This window comes from Bombina bombina, chromosome 7 (genome assembly GCF_027579735.1).
Source record: "Bombina bombina isolate aBomBom1 chromosome 7, aBomBom1.pri, whole genome shotgun sequence".
NCBI lineage: Eukaryota > Metazoa > Chordata > Amphibia > Anura > Bombinatoridae > Bombina > Bombina bombina.
Window position 1 is genome coordinate 254,069,161 of NC_069505.1, and position 23,561 is coordinate 254,092,721.

Genomic DNA, 23,561 nt, shown 5'->3' on the forward strand with positions numbered 1-23,561 from the left:
CTAAGGGAGACAAGCCTGCTAAAACTCATAGCGCTATTAGCCCCTCTGAGCCGTCTACCTCTCAGGAATCTGGGTTCCGAGAGATTGCTACCCTTTCTACACTACCCACTCCACATGCAGTTCCCCGTGGATCAACTAATCCTCCATCTGGAGGGGGCTTTTTTCCCGCGGACTTTACGGCGTAGTTACAATCAGCGGTGTCTGTGGCCCTGAGTGCCTTACCTCGCTCTAGCAAATGCAAGAGAAAGGTTAAACATAGTTCTTCTGACCTAGGGTCATAGAAACAAATGAGTTAGACAAATGTGCAAAATCACAAGGTTTGCATTTACAATGTCCACATCTAAACATTCTATTATGTAGTAACCACGAACTGCAACTGCGGATAGTTTAGTTGGGCACACGTAACTGGCAATAGTCCTACATTTTCTATAGGAACATCTTAGGCCTGATTGGACAATATTTTGGAGTCTATCATCTGCTGACAAGATAAAGAAGTGCTTTTTTACAATTTTACATATGTCTTAATACTGAGCACTATATTTGGTTACAAAGGTAACTCTTCTTTGGGGATCAATCCCCTTACTCTGTTTCTTGTCAACCAGAAGAGAGTTTCTGTCTAACTTGTCGACCTCACATCTGGCTTTAGTTATGATATGTGCTTTATAACCCCTAGCTTCAAGTCTATGGGTCAGGCTATCAGCTTCCTGTAAGAAATCCTCAAATGCTAAGCAATTACGTCTAAGCCTTATAAATTGACCCTTAGTCACTGCATATGGGACATGGCGAGGATGACAACTAGTGGCATGAAGAAGGGTATTGCCGGTAATTGGTTTACGATACACCCTAGAGTGCATATGGCCCTCAGTAGTAGCTGATAGTGCAATATCAAGGAAATTAATTAACTTTCTCTGAAACTCATGGGTAAATCTCAAACCAATAGAGTTGTTGTTAAGGTAATCCACAAATGCCACAGCCTGTTCAGATGTGCCTATCCAGACCAACAGGAGGTCATCTATAAATCTATTGTATACTTGAATATTCCCTCTGTAGGGATTAGTATCTCCAAAGATGTGGGACCGCTCTCACCAACAGAAATATATTCCTCACAGATCAGAGACGTTGCAAGCTAACTTCTGCATATCTTGCCCTCCAGGCCTCCTTGAGACCCTCAGTGATTGAAACCTCCCTGCTGGCGGCCGATTTGCCGCGAGTCAGCAGGGGGCGGCGTTGCAATGTTAAATGCAGAGAGCGTATTGCTCTCCTCATTTAGCGAGGTCTTGCGGACCTGATCCGCAGTGTCGGATCAGGTCCGCAAGCCCTTTGATAAATTGGGGCCATGGTGTCCTGTATGGACATCAATTCTTTTGCCAGATTTCTGCTTTACAATGTGACTCCCCTTATCTTGTTTTCCATGCTAATAAGGCGGTTTTACGTAATAAATAAGGGTTCCTCCCTAAGGTGGTGTCGGATCGTAACATTTACCAAGAAATTGTTGTTCCTTCCTTGTGTCCTAATCCTTCTTCAGCTAAGGAACGCTTGCTTCACAATCTAGATGTGGTTAGTGCCTTGAAGTTCTATCTTCTAAGTAATAAGGAATTCAGACAATCTTCCTCTTTGTTTGTCAGTAAGAGGTGGCCAGGTGCTGTATTTCCAAACAGTAAGGACTGATGTTGTGGACTCTCCCTGCCAGGAAGGAAAGGAATTTATCTGGTAAGCATAAATTATGTTTTTTTGACTATCCTCTACAATCCACAGTAAAGTTAAGTAACTTTATTTGATCCAAGAAGTGTTATGTTCCATCTATACTATAATCACGTTTGTAATGCGTCCGTCACCTTTGCCAGTTGCACACGCATCCTCAAAGGAATGTTGGCTGAGCGAGGCAGCTGAAAGAATGTTGGCTGCACGCTCAGCCAAAAGAATCCACCTGGATTCTTTCACCACCTTGCCATTTTTGGAATCCACCTGGATGCAGCGTAGGCAAACTAAACCTTCAAAAAAAATACAACCGCCCGCATGAAATAACTAAAAAACACATAACCACCCACAAGAAATAATAATAAAAAAAATGAACTGTCCGCATAATGTATTTAGAAAAAAAAAAACGAACCACCCGCACGAAGTATTAAAAAAAACCTGACCACCCACGCAAAGTATTAAGAAAAAAGATAAACAAAACTGCCCGTACTAAGTATTAACAAAAAAACTAACCCTTAAATCGCTAAACCCCCACAACAGAAACTACCTAACCCTTATACGGCCTAACCCCCACAACGCCATCTTAATAAATTACTATCACCTAGATTACGAGTTTTGCGTTAGAGGCTGTGCGGTGCTAACGAGCAGTTTATGCTCACCGCTCACTTACAGACAGCGCTGGTATTACGGGTTTTTACAAACCAGACAAGATGTGAGCATTGAGCAAAATTTTGCTCATTACCGCAATCCAATACCAGTGCTGCTTACGTTAGCGGTGAGCTGGTGTAACGTGCTTGTGCATGATTTCCCCATAGGAATAAACAGGGAGAGCCGGCTGAAAAAAAGTCCAACACCTGCAAAAAAGCAGCGTAAAACTCCTTAACGCAGCCCCATTGATTCCTATAGGGAAATACATTTTATGTCTACACCTAACACCCTAACATGAACCACGAGTCTAAACACCCCTAATCTTACACTTATTAACCCCTAATCTGCTGCCCCCAACATCGCTGCCACCTACATTATAATTATTAACCCCTAATCTGCCGCTCCGGAAACCGCCGCCACCTACATTATACTTATGAACCCCTAATCTGCTGCCCCCAACATCTCCGACACCTACATTATATTTATTAACCCCTAATCTGCCGCCCCCAATGTCGCCACACCTACCTACACTTTTTAACCCCTAATCTACTGCCCCCAATGTCGCCGCCACTATAATAAACATATTAACCCCTAAACCGCCGCATTCCTGCCTTACAAACATTAGTTAAATATTATTAACCCCTAATCTGCCGGCCCTAACATTGCTAACACCTACCTACTTTATTAACCCCTAATCTGCCACCCCCAACTATATTAAAGTTATTAACCCCTAAACCTAAATATAACCCTAAACCTAACACCCCCTAATTTAAATATAATTAAAAGAAATCGAAATAAAAATTCCTATCATTAACTAAATTATTCCTATTTAAAACTAAATACTTACCTATAAAATAAACCCTAAGCTAGCTACAATATAACTAATAGTTACATTGTAGCTATCTTAGGGTTTATTTTTATTTTACAGGCAAGTTTGTATTTATTTTAACTAGGTACAATAGCTATTAAAAAGTTATTAACTATTTAATAACTACCTAGTTAAAATAAATACAAAAGTACCTGTAAAATAAAACCTAACCTAAGTTACAATTACACCTAACACTACACTATAATTAAAATATTTCAATAAATTAAATACAATTAAATACAATCAAATTTAATTATCTAAAGTACAAAAAAAAACAAACACTACATTACAGAAAATAATAAACAAATTACAAGATTTTTAAACTAATTACACCTAATCTTATCCCCCTAACAAAATAAAAAAGCCCCCCAAAATAAAAAAGCCCTACCCTACACTAAATTACAAATAGCCCTTAAAAGGGCCTTTTGCGGGCATTGCCCCAAAGTAATCATCTCTTTTACCTGTAAATAAAAAAATTACAAATCCCCCCCCAACATAAAACCCACCACCCACACAACCAACTCTACTCTAAAACACACCCAATACCCCCTTAAAAAAAACTAACACTAACCCCTTGAAGATCACCTGACCGGGAGAAGTCTTTATCTACCCTGGCTGAAGTCCTCAACGAAGCCGGGAGACGTCTTCATCCAAGCCGGGTGAAGTGGTCCTCCAGACGGGCAGAAGTCTTCATCCAGACGGCATCATCTATCTTCAACCATCCGGCTCGGAGCGGGTCCATCTTCAAGACATCCGACGCAGAGCATCCTCTTCATCCAACGGCTCTTCTGGAATGAAGGTTCTTTTAAATGACGTCATCCAAGATGGCGTCCCTTCAATTCCGAAGAATCAGCCAATCGGAATTAAGGTAGAAAAAATCCTATTGGCTGTTGCAATCAGCCAATAGGATTGAAGTTCAATCCTATTGACTGATGCAATCAGCCAATAGGATTGAGCTGGCATTCTATTGGCTGTTCCAATCAGCCAATAGAATGCAAGCTCAATCCTATTGGCTGATTGCATCAGCCAATATGATGTTTTCTACCTTAATTCCGATTGGCTGATAGAATCAGAGAATCGGAATTGAAGGGATGCCATCTTGGATGACGTCATTTAAAGGAACCTTCATTCCAGAAGAGCCGTCGGATGAAGAGGATGCTCTGTGTCGGATGCCTTGAAGATGGACCCGCTCCGCGCCGGATGGATGAAGATAGAAGATGCCGTCTGGTTGAAGACTTCTGCCCGTCTGGAGGACCACTTCGCCCGGCTTGGATGAAGACTTCTCCCGGTAAGGTGATCTTCAAGGGTTAGTGTTAGGTTTTTTTAAGGGGTATTGGGTGGTTTTAGAGTAGGGTTGGTTGTGTAGGTGGTGGGTTTTAATGTTGGGGGGGGATTTGTACATTTTTTTAAGGGTAAAAGAGATGATTACTTTTGGGGCAATGCCCCGCAAAAGGCCCTTTTAAGGGCTATTTGTTTTTTAGTTTAGGGTAGGGCTTTTTTTATTTTGGGGGGGCTTTTCTTATTTTGATAGGGGGATTAGATTAGGTGTAATTAGTTTACAAATCTTGTAATTTGTTTATTATTTTCTGTAATTTAGTGTTTGTTTTTTTGTACTTTAGCTAATTTTATTTAATTGTATTTAATTGTATTTAATTCAGGGAATTAATTTTATTATAGTGTAGTGTTAGGTGTAATTGTAACTTAGGTTAGGTTTTATTTTACAGGTAAATTTGTATTTATTTTAACTTGGTAGTTATTAAATAGTTAATAACTATTTAGTAACTATTCTACCTAGTTAAAATAAATACAAAGTTGCCTGTAAAATAAAAATAAACCCTAAGCTAGCTACAATATAACTATTAGTTATATTGTAGCTAGCTTAGGGTTTATTTTATAGGTAAGTATTTAGTTTTAAATAGGAATAATTTAGGTAATGATAGTTATTTTGATTTAGATTTCTTTAAATTATATTTAAGTTAGGGGGTGTTAGGGTTAGACTTAGATTTAGGGGTTAATAACTTTAATATAGTGGCGGTGACGTTGGGGGGGCAGATTAGGGGTTAATAAATGTAGGTAGGTATCGGCGATGCTAGGGACGGCAGATTAGGGGTTAATAATATTTAACTAGTGTTTGCGGGATTGCGGCGGTTTAGTGATTAATATATTTTTTATAGTGGCGGCGATGTCTGGTTCGGCAGATTAGGAGTTAAAAACTTTATTTTAGTGTTTGCGATGTGGGGGTCCTCGGTTTAGGGGTTAATAGGTAGTTTATGGGTGTTAGTGTACTTTTTAGCACTTTAGTTAAGAGTTTTATGCTACGGCGTTGTAGTGTAAAACTCTTAACTACTGACTTTAAAATGCGGTACCAGTCTTGACAGGAGAGGGTCTACCGCTCACTTTTTGTCAGACTCGTAATACCGGTGCTATTGAAAAAATAGGATAGAATTTTTACGTAAGTGGATTTGCGGTATTTACAAGTCTGGCCAAAAAAGTAAGCGGTAAACCTGTACCTGCAAGACCAGCGGGCATTAATACCAGCGGGCATTAAAAAGCAGCATTAGGACCTCTTAGTCTTAACGCTGCTTTTTAAGCCTAACACACAACTCGTAATCTAGCTGTATATTAACTCCTAAACAGTCAAACCCTACACCAATATTAAATTACAAAAAAATGAATCTAACATTATAAAAATAAAAAAGTCTAACATTACAGAAAAAAATAAACATATTTATCAAATATAAAAAAAATTAAACCTAATCCCTATGAAAATAAAAACACCCCCTAATCTAAACTAAACTACCAATAGCTTAAAAGGGCCTTTTGTAGGGCATTGCCCTAAGTTAAACAGCTCTTTTACGTTTAAAAAATACTAAGTCACCCCTAATAGTAAAACCCCCCACCCACCAAACCCCCCCAAAATTAAAAAAACTAACACTAAAAAAACCTAAACTACTCATTGCCCCAGGGGCATTTGTATTGACATTGCCCTTAAAGGGCATTCAGCTGTTTTACTGCCCTTAAAAGGGCATTCAGCTCTTTTAAAAGCCCATTAAACCCTAATCTAAAAATAAAAAAAATGAAATTATAAAAAAAAATCCTAAATCTAACCCCCAAATAGGTACTCACCATTCCTGAAGTCCGGCAGAGAAGGTCTTCTTCCTGGTGGTTCCATCATTTTCTATCTTCATCCAGAGCGAAGGCAGCACGTAGTGGATGTGCGGAGCTGGCTTCCCCGATACACGGATCCTCAGCAGTGGTTCTCATCGGAGGTCCTCAGCGGCGGTGGTCCAAATCGACATGTTTATTGGGGTACCTTGCATTCCTATTAGCTGACATTTTGAAATCAGTCAATTGGATGAGAGCTACTGACATCTTCTTGGCTGATTTGAACAGCCAATAGGATTTCAGTAGCTCTAATTCTATTGGCTGATTTCAAAATTTCAACCAATAGGAATGCAAGGTACCCCAAATTGAATGCAGTATCTTGCATTCAATCTTCAGTGTCCGATGGACATCGGATGAAGAGGAGCTTCCACGCTGCTAGGGACCACCACCGTTGAGGACTGCCGCTGAGGATCCACGCATCGGGGAAGACAGCTCCGCACCTCCGCTCTGTGCCGCCTCCATAGAAGATGATGGAGCCACCTGGAAGAAGACCTCCGCTGGACTTCAGGTACGGGGAGTACCTATTTGGGGCTTAGTCTTAGGCTTTTTTTTTGGGGGGTGGCTTTTTTTTAGATTAGGGTTTTTGGACTGGAATAGAGCTGATTGCCCTTTTAAGGGCAGTAAAAGAGCTGAATGCCCTTTTAATGGCAATGCCCATACAAATGCCTCTTAAGGGACAATGGGTAGTTTAGGTTTTTTAGAGTTAGGTTTTTTTATTTTGGTGGGTTTGGTGGGTTGGGGGTTTTACTGTAATTGGTAATTTGTTTAGGTAAAAGAGCAGTTCAACTTAGCACAATGCACTACAAAAGCCCCTTTAAGGGCTATTGTTAGTTTAGTATTAGATTAGGGGGGGATTTTTTTATAGGGGTATTAGTTTATGTTTATTTTTTTTTATTTTGGATAGCTTTGTTTATTTTTTTCTGCAATTTTACATTTTTTATTTTGTGTAATTTTTTTTTTCAAAAAGCTTTATTTAAAACACAAAAAAAATGACACTGAAGTATTAATATCACATGAGAACCAGCATACAATGTTACAAATTGTGTCGTTTTACAAATGACAAGTCTGTTACAAGATCATTTTACATAAGCATGCATATAAGCTTCAAGAGCTTGGAGTCTTTGATAACGTATTGGAACAGCTTGCAACTGTGCTGCTTCTTATCATCTGTGGTTTAGAAAGGAAAAAATACAATATACTCCAGAAACTCCAATGTACATTTTAAAACAATTTAGTAAGAATAAACAACTCAGCTCAGGTGCTTTCATGTGCACCTGTAAAACGTAACTTTTGGCATGCAACATAACTATCGATGCATGTCAGCTAAATTTAGAATAGGAAAGTAAGTAAACAGAAGGGGGGAGGGGAAGGGGGAGGGGAAGGGAGAGGGGGGGGAGGGGAAGGGAGAGGGGGGGGAGGGGGGGTGCAGTCACATACAAAATTTCATATCCTTAAAGTGTAATATTATCTGATCAAGGGTCTCCAGAGTTCCTTCATGTATTCATGAACCTCAATTTTATTGTCTCATGTATCGGTATCTCTCCAGAGACAGATATCTATCAACCCGGTCCTCCCAGTCTGAGTACTGGGGAGTCTGAGCAAACTTCCAGTTCTTGGGAATAAGAGCTTTAGCGCTGTTGAGCATTACTAACTTGGGCAGGCCATGAAACCGCAAGAGATTCGGGTTTCTGTTGTGATATTTAGCTTAGAATCTATCATATCTACTACCTATCTCCAAAAGGGTTGGATTAGGTCACATGTCCACCAGATATGGAGATATGTGCCAGACTCCCCACACCCTCGCGAACATTTGCCATCTGATTTCTTATAGAATTTTCTAATTTTATCGGGCGTGAGGTACCAGCGGGACAGGTATTTATAGTTAGATTAGAGAACTCCGGTGGAGACAGATGCTTTGCTATGGTTATAAAATATGTTTTTCCATTCTGCATCAGCAAGTTCCTCGCCCAACTCTTCATTCCACTTTTTAACAAACGAAGGCGTGCCATTCTCTCTGTGAGAAGATATCAGACCATACATGGTAGAGATTAAATGTTTTGGTGTGGACAGTAGTAGACAGATCATCTCCAGCTGTGTAAGTTGTCTCGTTATGTTATCTATTCCTCTATGAGTGCTTAGTTAGTGTCGTATCTGTCTATGAAAGTACCATGAGATATGTAAGCCCGACCGTTGTAGTTCTTCTATGGTCTTTAGCTTCCCATTTGAGAGCAATCTATAAAGCATAGTTTGATCTAGTTGTGCCTTATTTATGTTTGTTTGTTGCGTGTTTGAGAATGTAATATCAGGGTTGTGTATGAATGGGGTTAGTGGCGAGGGAGTAGTAGAGATGTATGGATGTTCAATGAGTGTTTTGTCCCATTGTGTGAAAAATTCCCCAAAGAATGGGTAGTGAGTGATTATGCAAGGTCTGCTCTTGCTAGAAATCCATCCCAATGTCCCCGGGTTTTGTACTCCGAGGATCATGCGTCCTATTTGGACCCATGTCTTATCCTTTGAATTAGTACACCATTCTACCTGCATCTGGAGATTGATCACCTTTTTATTTAAAAGGAGGTTTGGAATACCCAGGGCTCCATTTTCCTTTGCTAAATACAGGGCATGTCTAGAGACGCGGGGTCTCCTGCCTCCCCAAATGTATTCTTCTAGTTGTCCTTGTAGTTTTCGTAAGAAATGGGTCGGGAATGGGGTCGGTATGGTTTGTAAATGATATAGTATTCTGGGAAGGATATTCATTTTAACTACACCTATCCTACCTAGCCAAGAGATCCTCTTGTTTTTCCATGCTGATAAATCGTCAATAATTGACTTTGACAATTTGGGATAGTTAGCTCCAAAGAGATTGCATGGCTCTGGGGTCAAGTTAACCCCCAGGTATTTAAGCGTATGGGTTTTGATCTTAAGTTTACATATATTCAGAATTTGGCACAGCTCTGCTTGGGGTAAGTTTATGTTTAAGATTTCGGACTTCGTATGATTCAGTTGAAAGTTGGACACTTTACCATATTCATCGAACTCCTTCAAGATTTCCGGAAGGGAGGACAAGGGGTTGGTAACAGATAGTAGGACATCATCCGCATAGAGCGAAACTTTATGGTCCTGATCACCTATTTTTATCCCCGAAATGTTCTGGTTGGCACATATTTTTTGTGCCAGGACTTCGATCAAAAGGGCAAATAACAGAGGTGATAATGGGCAGCCCTGTCTTGTTCCATTTGAAATATTAAAAGGGTCAAATAATATATTATTAATCTTTACTTGTGCAGTGGGTTTCAAATAGAGAGCAAAAACTTTTTGTATAAAGGAGTGGCCGAAATTTATTTTTGATAGGACATCTTTGAGAAAGTCCCAGATGACCCTATCGAATGCTTTCTCAGCGTCGGTTGAGATGAGTATAGAGGGAATACTGTTGTGGCAAGCAAAATTTACTAAGATTGGCTTTTATTGTGTTATCCCTGGCCTCGCAACCAGGGACAAACCCTACTTGATCAGGTGAGACCAGATGGGGTAAGTAGTTATTTAATCGTGTTGCGAGTATCTTTGCGTAGATCTTTAGATCCACATTAAGGAGGGATATTGGCCTAAAGTTCTCCGGGCGGTTAGGTGGCTTCCCAGATTTCGGGATAGTGGTAACATGCGCTAGTAACATGGATGGTGGAAAATTTTGTGTGTGTCCAATGTCATTGAATAGGGATGCTAAGTGTGGTGATAAGGTGTCCCTGAATAATTTGTAGTACTTGGCGCTGAAGCCATCTGGTCCAGGGCTTTTGCCAGAGCTTAAATTGTCTATGGTTTTGGCTACCTTTTCGACCGTGATGGGAGTGTCCATCACCTCCCTATCTTTATCTACTAGTTTTGGGAGTGTAAGAGAGTCTAAATATTCCTCAATATGGGGTTGAGGGGTGTCTCCCTCTGTCACCTGAGGTGGGACTTCCTCGCCTTTTAGGTTATATAGCTTTTGATAGTAGGATCTAAGTACCGCCACGATAGACTGGCTATCTGCACAGAATTGGTTATGCTGGTTGAGAATGGAGTGTATATGAGATTTTGATTGTTTTCTTTTTAGCGCACGCGCTAAGAATCTACCGGGTTTATCTCCGAATTCAAAGTATGTTTGTTGTAGTTGTAATGCTTTTTTTTTGGTGGTCTACAGAGTGAATGTCTTGAATCTCTTTTCTAGCTTGTTGTAAAGCGCTTTTAGTTACTGTGTCTGTAGGCGTCTTTTTATGTTTAATCTCTAAGTCTCGGATTTTAGTGAGAAGGGTGGTGTACCTAATTTTAAGCTGTTTGGAGTGTAGCACTTTTTGTTTTATTAGCTCGCCCCGTATTACGCTTTTATGTGCTTCCCACACTGTTGGTCCCGACACCTCTCCCGTGTCATTAAGTTGGAAATATTCCAGAAGTCTTGTCTCTATTTGTGATTTAAGCAGTTGATTATTCAATAGAAAGTCCTCAAATCTCCATATGAAAGGTCTGTCTGGTATAGAAGGCCAATTCATTTTACATAAGACAGGTGAGTGGTCAGACCACGTCATGGGGAGTATTTGGGAGCTTGTGACCCCCGCGAGTGTAGATTGGTCCGTGAAGAAGTAGTCAAGTCTTGTATACACGTTGTGGTGATGTGAGTAAAAGGTGAAGTCGCGTCTGGTCGGGTATAGTGTACACCATGTGTCATGAACCACAAGTTCTTCCAGTCTGGAGTTGCACTGTCTAATAACTTTTTGGGGGATGGAGGCTGTCATTTTGGACGTGTCTAGTGCTGGGTCCAGGGGAAGGTTAAAATCTCCTCCTAATATCAACGCCCCTTTATGGAGGTCCAGAATTTTGTTAGTGAGACTAGACATAAATTTGTTTTGTCCTTGGTTTGGGAAGTAAGCATTCACTAAAGTAACCAATCTATTAAATAGCAGACCTACAACAATCAAGAACCTTCCTTCTGGGTCTCACTCTACATGAATAAGGGAGAGGGGGGCTGAGTGCTTAATCATAATTCCCACCCCGTTTTTCTTTGTCGGGCCTGAGGCGAAATATGAGTTTGGGAATTTTGGGTTTGGCCAAGTCAGTTCTCTACCCTTGCAAAAGTGTGTCTCCTGCATAAAAATGATGTCACAATGTGTTCTAATAGCGTCTCTGATCAGATGTAATCGTTTTTCAGGTATGTTCAACGCTTTAGCATTTATGGTCATCAGTGACAGGGTATGTGTCCCGTGTGACTGCATGATGGGAGGGGGGGGGACAAAAAAAAAGGGGGGGGAAAGGGGAAGAGAAGAGGTTAAGGACTTGGGATAAGGGGGATAGGGACAGTGAAGGAAGACAAGTAGCAAGGGAAGAATTCAAAGAAACTGAGAGTAAACTAGACACTGGTCCCTAACGATAGAGGGTGTCTGGAAAAGGCAAGGTGTAGTATGTGCACTATAGAGTGCAGTCGGTCCTGATTCTTCCTACAGAAAAAGTGGGAAAAAGGGAGTGTCAGAGAATGTGGGATAAGTATCCCTGTGCCTGACGTATTTAGAGTAAGAAAGTGTGAGTTAATAAGAAGGGATAGAGCGTGTCCGGGAGTAAAAAGAATGGTGTCCGGATAGTTCAGGAGATTAGGTAAAGGAGATAGAGCATATTACAATATCCCGCCATCATATTGCAACAGACAGGTCAGATAATATTACCAATTCCTAACTTAAAACATTAAATATTCAGCATTAATACATCCCATTGCAACATAATATAGTAGATATAAAAATAAAGAGAAAGAAAATAAAAACAGGAAGACATAGAGACCCATTATAGGGTGGTTCATGGGTAACTTAGCTATCGCCCAATTCTAATATCTATAGGTAGCTAGGTTAAAAGGGACCGCTACTGAGGATAGCTTAGGTTAACAGGCAACACCTCGTATGCTTAAGTAAGGATAGCAGGGCCTAGGGTCAGGAGGCCTCCTATTACAGCTTTAGGCTTTCAGAGTGTAAGTTGGGAGCCCTGTTTCTATATGAGATTATGGTTAAACATAGAAGCAGTTGCCAATTACTCTAATAAATGGGACCTTAAGGTCGATATAGAATGAGGGAAAGTAAACAAATGAACCAGTTAGGAAAATGGTGTAACTCAACAGGTACAATACTTATCTGAACTCTATATATGTCTCATTGGGAATGTTCGACAGGTAGCAGGGGGCTATCCGTCAGAACTAAAGTTATTTATCAACATTAGCATCTGGCAAGTTGCGAGCACTATAATGAGGTTCTTCTTCTTCAGGCGTGGGTATGTCCACATCCAGTATTTTGCAAAAGTCTGGAAGATCCGTTTGGGTCTTGTATATGGCTTGTTTCCCGTTACGAGTGGCTATGAGGCACACAGGGAATCCCCATTTATATTGAATTCTGTGACATTGAAGAACACTGGTGATGAACCTAAGGTCCCTTCTTTTTTGCAGGGTAATTTGGCTCAAATCTGAGAAGACCTGAATAGGTATACCAGCATGTGTAAGGTCCTTGATGGCACAAGCTTTTTGGGATATTATGTCCTTATCCTTGTAGCTTAAAAATTTAATGATAATATCCCTCGGGGGAGCCTTGGGAGAGGGTTTTGGGCGAAGGGCCCGATGTGCTCTTTCTAGGGGGATATCAGGGGAGTTTGGTGTTCCTTTGATGGGGCGAAACAAGTCTTGTAAATAGCCTTCTATAGCTGTATTATTAACTGACTCCGGTACTCCCCTGATACGCAAATTGTTCCGTCTCCCTCTATTATCCAGGTCTTCAACTCTGGACAGGAGAAACTGGATGTCTCCCTCTTGTTTGTAGGCCCTTTGTGTGTTAGAGTTAGCTTGGGCCTGCAAAGTGTTCTGTTTTTTTTTCTAGGGTGTTAACTTGCTGGCTGATCTGTTGAAAGTCTTTCTTTAAGTCACCAAATAAAGACCTCATCTCTGTCAGGACGACATTAATATCAGCTTTTGAAGATATTACATTTAGGTCATCTCTAGTTAGAGGTTCCTGGGGTTGCGTGTCAGGCAGTGAACTTAATGTGGGCAATGGTGAAGGGGTCTGTGGCATGATTTCAGCAGGTGTTTGGTCAGTGCATATGTTAGGCATTTTGAGAAAACTAGTCAGGCTGGCACTTTTGAGGCCTTTTTCACCTTTATTATGTTTTCTGTTGGACATGTTTAAAAACTTGCTAAAACAAAAGTGAAATGTCCTAGAAAGTCTCTCAAGTAATGAAATCTATGCCTATCAGTGACCTCTGTGTGCTACGCACTGTTCTTGCGTTGTATTAAGTGTGTCCCCCACTGCTCCTTTTTGTGTTCTTAGGCTATTAATTAATTATATATATATATATATATATATATATATATATATATATATTCAGCCCGGATTCATCAACTTCTAGCACCCCAAGAACTCTGATAATATGATGTGCCAGATTGCTGCACTGTTATGCTATATGCCCATTGACAGTTGGGGATCGTCTACAGGCCCCGGTAATGTAACAGAGTATTAAGTCCCCATGTGGGTGAGGCCTCGGCTAAAGTGCGGGTACCTGTAACTGCCGGAGCAGATCTTCTTTCTCACCGGAGCTCAGTTGTTCAGGTCCGCTGCTCACTGCCTCTACTCTCCGGTCGCCGTCTCACCCGACAAGGCACAGCATGAAGGAGGATCCCTTATGGCTCAGCTGCATGAACGCGGTGAGTAACGACCGCCGGGGAACCACCCTGCTTCTTTCAGGTTAGCTGCAGATGTCGGGAAAGTGTTATCCCTACGTTCGGGTGCGAAGGGGAAGTTACCGCTGTGTCTGTCGAGGCAAGCTGTAGGCCAATGTAGATAGCGCTGGTGTCTGCTTGAGCTCAGGTTCAGTTAGGCCGCGGTCTCCCGTAGTGTGAAACGGCCACAAAATGCTCCTTATGATGCAAGGGTCTTGGACAGGGTGTGCTGTTACCTTTGTACTCCAGTTAGTATATAATTTTAGATATATCCCTTCATGTTATATAGTTATTATCAGGCACAGGGCTTAGGAGCCAGAAGTTAAGCAGCCATGTCCCTGCGTGGCCAGGCTCCGCCCCCCTATTTTGTGTAATTTTTAGCTTTGGGGGGTTGTATTTTTTTTTTTTTTTTTTTTTAAATAGGCTGCCCTCTGTGCAGGCTTATTGCCTAGTAACTCTATAATAGAAGACTGTTGAATTGCTTTTTTTTCATAGGGTTAAGTAATATATTTATGATAATTTATATTGTGATGCACTGTACATCCCTTCACCTTTATGATTGAGGGCGTATAAAAGATCATTCTGTATTGGGTGGAATACACAATGGAAAACCATTAATTTACTGTAGATCTGCAATTTTTACTTTATCTTGTGAGAAGATATCTACAATCCCTCCACATATATCATTTGTTGATAATACATTGGTATGAACCCAAGGTAATATAAAAATGCTGTTAAGGAAGTCACTGCTTCAGAAAAATCCTAGAGATAAGGTTTGTGACAGATGGTTTGAAAAATACATTTTTCCTTCCTTGAAGGCATCTTACAAATATATTTCAGATGTCTTGCTCTTGCACATGAAATCTACTGATGTGTAACAGATTACACCACGAATAGGCAATTACTCAAGCTCATCATAATTTCCTTGACAGTGTGATAATACTTATTAGTTTGATTTTAAATACATTTTCTTGTTCTAATTCAATTTCTGTAATAAATTTAAAGTCATCAGTTTCAGCCAACCTAATGTTTCACAAACGGATTGCAATGCTTATCCAAGTTATCATTTCCTAACGTGACAGTCATTCTCTTCGTGGCTGTTGTCAGATAAAACATTCACGCTTTACACTGTACTCCGTAAGTGATTTCTTGCAAATATCACCCAGAGACACTTCTATAATTTAAGTTAGGTGTCCTATATATTTGATGAGGCAATAAAAAGCCATATAAACTGTTCTGGCATTATCTGCTAGCATTTAAAAACACACGTGCAGAATACTGCACCTTTAGTAATAGTTTATCATGAAACGCTACCTGTAATAGGATAAACTGAATGGCTAAGGAATAATTGGTTTGCCAGAAAACTGTGATACTATTTTGGAGACTATTCAGTACTTATGAGACAAGTGGAATTACAGAAAAATAAAGGGATAATCTGGAATCCTTTGCAAGTTAAAAATCCAACCAGCACAGATACAACAGGGACAGGCCGGTCCCTGTTGTACCTGTGCTGGTGATGATTTTAATCTTTATATAATAAAGCTTGGATTTTTAATTTGCAAAGGATTCCAGATTATCCCTTTATTTTTCTATTGCTATGGACTACAAGGAGTCTTATCATTCATCTTGAATCCTGTGTCCCCTGTCCGCTGTTTTACCCACTGCACAGCTTTGCAGCCTCAAGGTAAACAGTTTTGGACTGCACTGTCTGGTTTGTGTTTGCTGATACACACCCCCTGGATACCCCCTCTATACATCACACCTGGATGTCGCAGGAAGCATTCTCTGTGGCAACGGCCGTAGGAGGCGAGTGCTTTCCACACCGGAGCTGTGGTTTAAATGCCGGGCTTATTTTGCAGCACTTTCGCTTGAGGATCCTCCTTCCGGTGCTTGGTGGAATCGTTTTGGCAGAAGGGTGAGTTTGTCCCCTATTCCGCTAAGTTGATGCCAGAACGTTTGACGTATGGGGTGTAGAGGCTCTATATTGGGCTAATCTGTCTATCGGCGTGTACTGTGCTGGCTATATCAGTGCCCATTTAGTTTTGCCTTGGATAAGATGAATGCACACATGGAATGAGGAACCATGTGTTTAATTGACTTTTGGGTTGAGAATTTTACTATGTGAGGGTACTTTTTTCCTTTATTTGCCCCAAGTGGAATTACACTCTTATTCCAAACCAGGAAACAATTTATTTAACGACGGTATCATTCTAAAAAAATTATTTACACGTTAATATTATTTTATTTAAATATTGCTCTATGATAAATGTAACTTAGAAAATGCCCTAGATCTGCATCATAAACTAAATTGTCTAATTTTAGTCACAAATATGTTTCATGTTATGAGCAGATATGAAACTAATAAGGTAGATAAAAAGATCATCCCCATGTTATAGAACATAAAATGGACCATATCCAGGACATCATACTAATTGAAAATAGCAAACCAAGGAACCACTGTATGAAATGCAACTGTTTGTTCAAATCTGCTAAGCATTATCTTTGGGTCTAGGTCCTATGTGTTCCGCTTGCATGGGTGGTAAAGTCACCAAGCCCCTGAAACCCAGAAGTGCAGTGCTGCTGAAGAGGACTTAATAGTGCTAGATGGGATTGTAAGTGCTTAAACCCTAAATCTAAGCTCCCTTAAGCCCTAGAATCCTCCAAGACCTACTGCTTTAAAGGTGCTACCTGGCTCTTTCAAATGCTCAGTTTCTTGGGGGCATAATGTTTAATCACATATTAAAAAAAAACATACACACATACCAACACTGTCTCCAGGCTAGGTGCCTCTATACACTTTTATCAAGTCATCAAAAGGGCCTAGAGACCCTAATGACCCCATGTTTTAGGTCAGGTCAACCTGTAGACTGTAAGCTCTTTGGAACAGGGCCCTCTTCCTCCTTTATGAGATTTGTTTAGTCTGTTATGCGTTTGTATCTTATCACAATAATTATCATTGTATACTTGTATCCCTGTACCTGCGCTACAGAATTTTGTGGAGCTATACAAATAAACAATAATAATAATAATAATAATAATAATAACAATAATGGTGATCAATTTGGTAAAAGTGATCACCTTGGTTGTAAAAATGTGCATTTGTTAAGATGAGCCTTATGGGAGCCCCTATGTGCAGATCAAAGCTATATACATATACCCACAGACCCTTATTTATATGTGGATAATCCATATATATATATATATATATATATATATATATATATATCAGAACAAGTGGTGTAGATTAGGCGATGAAAACCCTGATATCCAATTGCTATAGTACTCCTTTCTTAGAAATTTAGGCCTAGATTTGGAGTTTGGCGGTAGCCGTGAAAACCAGCGTTAGAGGCTCCTAATGCTGGTTTTAGGCTACCGCCGGTATTTGGAGTAATTAAAAAAAGGGTCTAATGCTCACTTTTCAGCCGCGACTTTTCCATACCGCAGATCCCCTTACGTCAATTGCGTATCCTATCTTTTCAATGGGATCTTCCTAACTCCGGTATTTAGAGTCGTGTCTGAAGTGAGCGTTAGAATTCTAACGACAAAACTCCAGCCGCAGAAAAAAGTCAGTAGTTAAGAGCTTTCTGGGCTAACGCCGGTTCATAAAGCTCTTAACTACTGTGCTCTAAAGTACACTAACACCCATAAACTACCTATGTACCTCTAAACCGAGGCCCCCCCACATCGCCAACACTCGATTAAATTTTTTAACCCCTAATCTGCCGACCGCCACCTACGTTATACTTATGTACCCCTAATCTGCTGCCCCTAACACCGCCGACCCCTATATTATATTTATTAACCCCTAACCTGCCCCCCACAACGTCGCCGACAGCTACCTACACTTATTAACCCCTAATCTGCCGACGCCACCTACGTTATACTTATGTACCCCTAATCTGCTGCCCCTAACACCGCCGACCCCTATATTATATTTATTAACCCCTAATCTGCCCCCCTCAACGTCGCCTCCACCTGCCTACACTTATTAACCCCTAATCTGCCGAGCGGACCGCACCGCTACTATAATAAAGTTATTAACCCCTAATCCGCCTCACTAACCCTATAATAAATAGTATTAACCCCTAATCTGCCCTCCCTAACATCGCCGACACCTAACTTCAATTATTAACCCCTAATCTGCCGACTGGAGCTCACCACTATTCTAATAAATGTATTAACCCCTAAAGCTAAGTCTAACCCTAACACTAACACCCCCCTAAATTAAATATAATTTTAATCTAACGAAATTAATTAACTCTTCTTAAATAAATTATTCCTATTTAAAGCTAAATACTTACCTGTAAAATAAATCCTAATATAGCTACAATATAAATTATATTTATATTATAGCTATTTTAGGATTTATATTTATTTTACAGGTAACTTTGTATTTATTTTAACCAGGAACAATAGCTATTAAATAGTTAAGAACTATTTAATAGCTAAAATAGTTAAAAAAATTACAACTTTACCTGTAAAATAAATCCTGACCTAAGTTACAATTAAACCTAACACTACACTATCAATAAATAAATTAAATACAATTCCTACAAATAAATACAATGAAATAAACTAACTAAAGTACAAAAAATAAAAAAGAACTAAGTTACAAAAAATAAAAAAATATTTACAAACATTAGAAAAATATTACAACAATTTTAAACAAATTACACCTACTCTAAGCCCCCTAATAAAATAACAAAGACCCCCAAAATAAAAAAATGCCCTACCCTATTCTAAATTACTAAAGTTCAAAGCTCTTTTACCTAACCAGCCATGAACAGGGCCCTTTGCGGGGCATGCCCCAAGAAATTCAGCTCTTTTGCCTGTAAAAAAAAACATACAATGACCCCCCAACATTACAACCCACCACCCACATACCCCTAATCTAACCCAAACCCCCCTTAAATAAACCTAACACTAAGCCCCTGAAGATCTCCCTACCTTGAGTCGTCTTCACCCAGCCGAGCCAAATTCTTCATCCAAGCGGAGCAAGAAGAGGTCCTCCATCCGGTAGAAGTCTTCATCCAAGCGGGGCAGAAGAGGTCTTCCATCCGATTGAAGTCTTCATCCAAGCGGCATCTTCTATCGTCATCCATCCGGAGCGGAGCGGCAGCATCCTGAAGACCTCCGAAGCGGAACATCCATCCTGGCCGACGACTGAACGACGAATGACGGTTACTTTAAATGACGTCATCCAAGATGGTGTCCCTCGAATTCCGATTGGCTGATAGGATTCTATCAGCCAATCGGAATTAAGGTAGGAATATTCTGATTGGCTAATGGAATCAGCCAATCAGAATCAAGTTCAATCCGATTGGCTGATCCAATCAGAATATTCCTACCTTAATTCCGATTGGCTGATAGAATCCTATCAGCCAATCGGAATTCGAGGGACGCCATCTTGGATGACGTCATATAAAGGAACCGTCATTCGTCGTTCAGTCGTCGGCCAGGATGGATGTTCTGCGTCGGAGGTCTTCAGGATGCTGCCGCTCCACTCCGGATGGATGACTATAGAAGATGCCGCTTGGATGAAGACTTCAATCGGATGGAAGACCTCTTCTGCCCCGCTTGGATGAAGACTTCTACCGGATGGAGGACCTCTTCTTGCTCCGCTTGGATGAAGAATTTGGCTCGGCTGGGTGAAGAGGACTCAAGGTAGGGAGATCTCCAGGGGCTTAGTGTTAGGTTTATTTAAGGTGGGTTTGGGTTAGATTAGGGGTATGTGGGTGGTGGGTTGTAATGTTGGGGGGGGGTATTGTATGTGTTTTTTTACAGGAAAAAGAGCTGAATTTCTTGGGGCATGCCCCGCAAAGGGCCCTGTTCAGAGCTTGTAAAGTAAAAGAGCTTTGAACTTTAGTAATTTAGAATAGGGTAGGGAATTTTTTTATTTTGGGGGTCTTTGTTATTTTATTAGGGGGCTTAGAGTAGGTGTAATTAGTTTAAAATTGTTGTAATATTTTTCTAACGTTTGTAAATATTTTTTTATTTTTTGTAACTTAGTTCTTTTTTATTTTTTGTACTTTAGTTAGTTTATTTCATTGTATTTATTTGTAGGAATTGTATTTAATTTATTTATTGATAGTGTAGTGTTAGGTTTAATTGTAACTTAGGTTAGGATTTATTTTACAGGTAATTTTGTAATTATTTTAACTATTTTAGCTATTAAATAGTTCTTAACTATTTAATAGCTATTGTACCTGGTTAAAATAAATACAAAGTTACCTGTAAAATAAATATTAATCCTAAAATAGCTATAATATAAATATCATTTATATTGTAGCTATATTAGGATTTATTTTACAGGTAAGTATTTAGCTTTAAATAGGAATAATTTATTTAAGAAGAGTTAATTAATTTTGTTAGATTAAAATTATATTTAATTTAGGGGGGTGTTAGTGTTAGGGTTAGACTTAGCTTTAGGGGTTAATACATTTATTAGAATAGCGGTGAGCTCCAGTCAGCAGATTAGGGGTTAATGTTTTAAGTTAGGTGTCGGCGATGTTAGGGAGGGCAGATTAGGGGTTAATACTATTTATTATAGGGTTAGTGAGGCGGATTAGGGGTTAATAACTTTATTATAATAGCGGTGCGGTCCGGTCGGCAGATTAGGGGTTAATAAGTGTAGGCAGGTGGAGGCGACGTTGTGGGGGGCAGATTAGGGGTTAATAAATATAATATAGGGGTCGGCGGTGTTAGGGGCAGCAGATTAGGGGTACATAGGGATAATGTAAGTAGCGGCGGTTTACAGAGCGGCAGATTAGGGGTTAAAAATAATATGCAGGGGTCAGCGATAGCGGGGGCGGCAGAATAGGGGTTAATAAGTGTAAGGTTAGGGGTGTTTAGACTCGGGGTACATGTTAGGGTGTTAGGTGCAGATGTACGAAATGTTTCCCCATAGACAACAATTGGGCTGCGTTAGGAGCTGAACGCGGCTTTTTTACAGGTGTTAGTGTTTTTTTCAGCTCAAACAGCCCCATTGTTTCCTTTGGGGGAATCGTGCACGAGCACGTTTTTGAGGCTGGCCGCGTCCGTAAGCAACTCTGGTATCGAGAGTTGAAGTTGCGTTAAATATGCTCTACGCTCCTTTTTTGGAGCCTAACGCAGCCATTCTGTGGACTCTCAATACCAGAGTTATTTTAAAGGTGCGGCCAGAAAAAAGCCAGCGTTAGCTACGCGGGTCGTTACCGACAAAACTCTAAATCTAGCCGTTAGATTGAAGGCTAATGCATCTCCATACGTGAGTACATCTCCAAAGTTTTAAGTGCCTGCTGCTTCGACCTGGGCTTGAATTTGTGGAATACCCAATTCCACCAATTGTCGCTAGAAAAATATGAAGAGAAAGTGTATAGTGAAGCCCTGGTAGAGGAAACTATGGAAACCTTAAAATATATATATATATATATATATATATATGTATATTATATGTATATATATATATATATATATATATATATATATATATATATATATATATAGAGAGAGAGAGAGAGAGAGAGAGAGAGAGAGAGAGAGAGAGAGAGAGAGAGAGAGAATAGTTTGCAATATCTGACTGAGAGTTGATATATTGGAAAGACAAATATAAACGTAGGTAGCATAAAAATGAAAGTCAAGTCTTTTTGTATGAGAAATCTTGAAATGTTCACAGAGAGAATATTCTTATGCTAGATTCATAGATGTGGAACCCGAACTGTCTGGTTGTTGAAAAGTAGAAGAAATGACTACTTACAAAACTTAACCTCAGTCAATATGAGGTAAGTAAAACCCCATCACAGTATTCTGGAGGAGATCTATATGGTCCCAATGGTCCCTCAGATTTGTGGAAACTCTATGTGAAGGATCCTTCTGTGTGGCTTGAAGGCAGAACCTTTCCTCTCTCATGCGGTTGTAGATATAAAGTGAGACAAAACACACAATAATAGTGCAACTCTGTATTATTAGAGAGCTATATTATACAGGTCAAGCTAATCCCAAATTATTTATATAAGTGATGTCTAAAAACAATTCAACCTATTAAGGTATTGAAATGAATGAAACGCCCACTTACAAAACTTAACCTCAATCTGTATGAGGTAAGTAAAAGTGCTGCAGGGTAATCAGGTTGGAGTTATATAATCCACGATATCCGCCGCCAGAATCTGATGGTTTACAGTTCAACTCTTTCTTCCGTGCTCCCTGGAGTCTGGTGTACGTCTTAGAAACTTCCCTTCAAACGTTGTGGAAGTAGAGAGTTCTTTTTTGTTTTTCTGTTTTAATGCTGCAGGTTTTTTCCATAGTTTCCTGTACCAGCGCTTCACTATACACTTTCTCTTCATATATATATATATATATATATATATATACATATATGTGTATATATATATATATATATATATATAAATATGGTACAGTTTGTATCTGTTGTGTCTGCTGAAAGAGCAATAGATAATATGTGTGTATTTCTCAATGGAAAAATGACCTTCCATGAGACTTAAATGTGAGCATTATCTAAAAGCTCCGTAACTGCTTAGCACATGGATAGAAATGGCTCAGTAGCTGAAGGGTTAACCTGCCATGCTTATGAAGGTAATACATTTTATATTATAGATTATGTTACATGTGATCTTATTTTGATGGTCTATGCATTGATATGGTCATGTTAATAATGAGTATATAAGTGAGACCTTGCAGAAAGCGACAGAAAATACCTGATAATTACAAGACATTCTGTTGCCTTTCTACAGAATAACAAAACCAAACACTACCTATCAGGAGCCAATCTAGGCATTCATGTTCAGCTGACAAGGGTAGCCACAATCATATTATTAGTATTAAGTGAATTGTTTTGCAGCTTTTATCTGTTAAAGCCAATTACGGAAAACTATGTTAACTTTGATAAGTCTACAGTGTGCTTTATTTTTCATTTCTAGAAAAGCCACAATTTTTAGAGCACAATTACATGAAGATGGTGCAGAAAAATATATGTAAATGAAAAGTTATTTTACTATGCATAACTACACCTTTCATATTAAAACTCAAGGTGTTGGGGTGCGGAGTCAACTGCCAAGCAGTGAAGACGCTTCTACACAGAGCTCTCCAAACCAATGCTATATTAAACCACTAAATGCCATTGTTCCTTATGCAAAACCTTAATTCTTATCTCTATATAAATGCCTTATCAAGAGGCACTTGAACCAGCTCATTTGGCAGAGACTAGAGGGAGAAAGCTCCAGCACAAAGCTCCGGTATGAAACAGCTCTGAGCCACAGAAGAACCAAGCCGCCATCTTAGGCCTTATCCTCTTACTACTAAGGCGGATTAATCCACACCATCATCGCATAGTAAGTCGCAAACTCATAAACCAACGGGACAAGACCTGGACCTGCAACCAGACTTTCCCTAATCTTAATTCTACTGCACCTGCCTTGCCTAGTGATTTTTGATTTTTACGCTCAGAACTGCAGAACCCCCCCCCCCCTTGCCCTCCTCCCC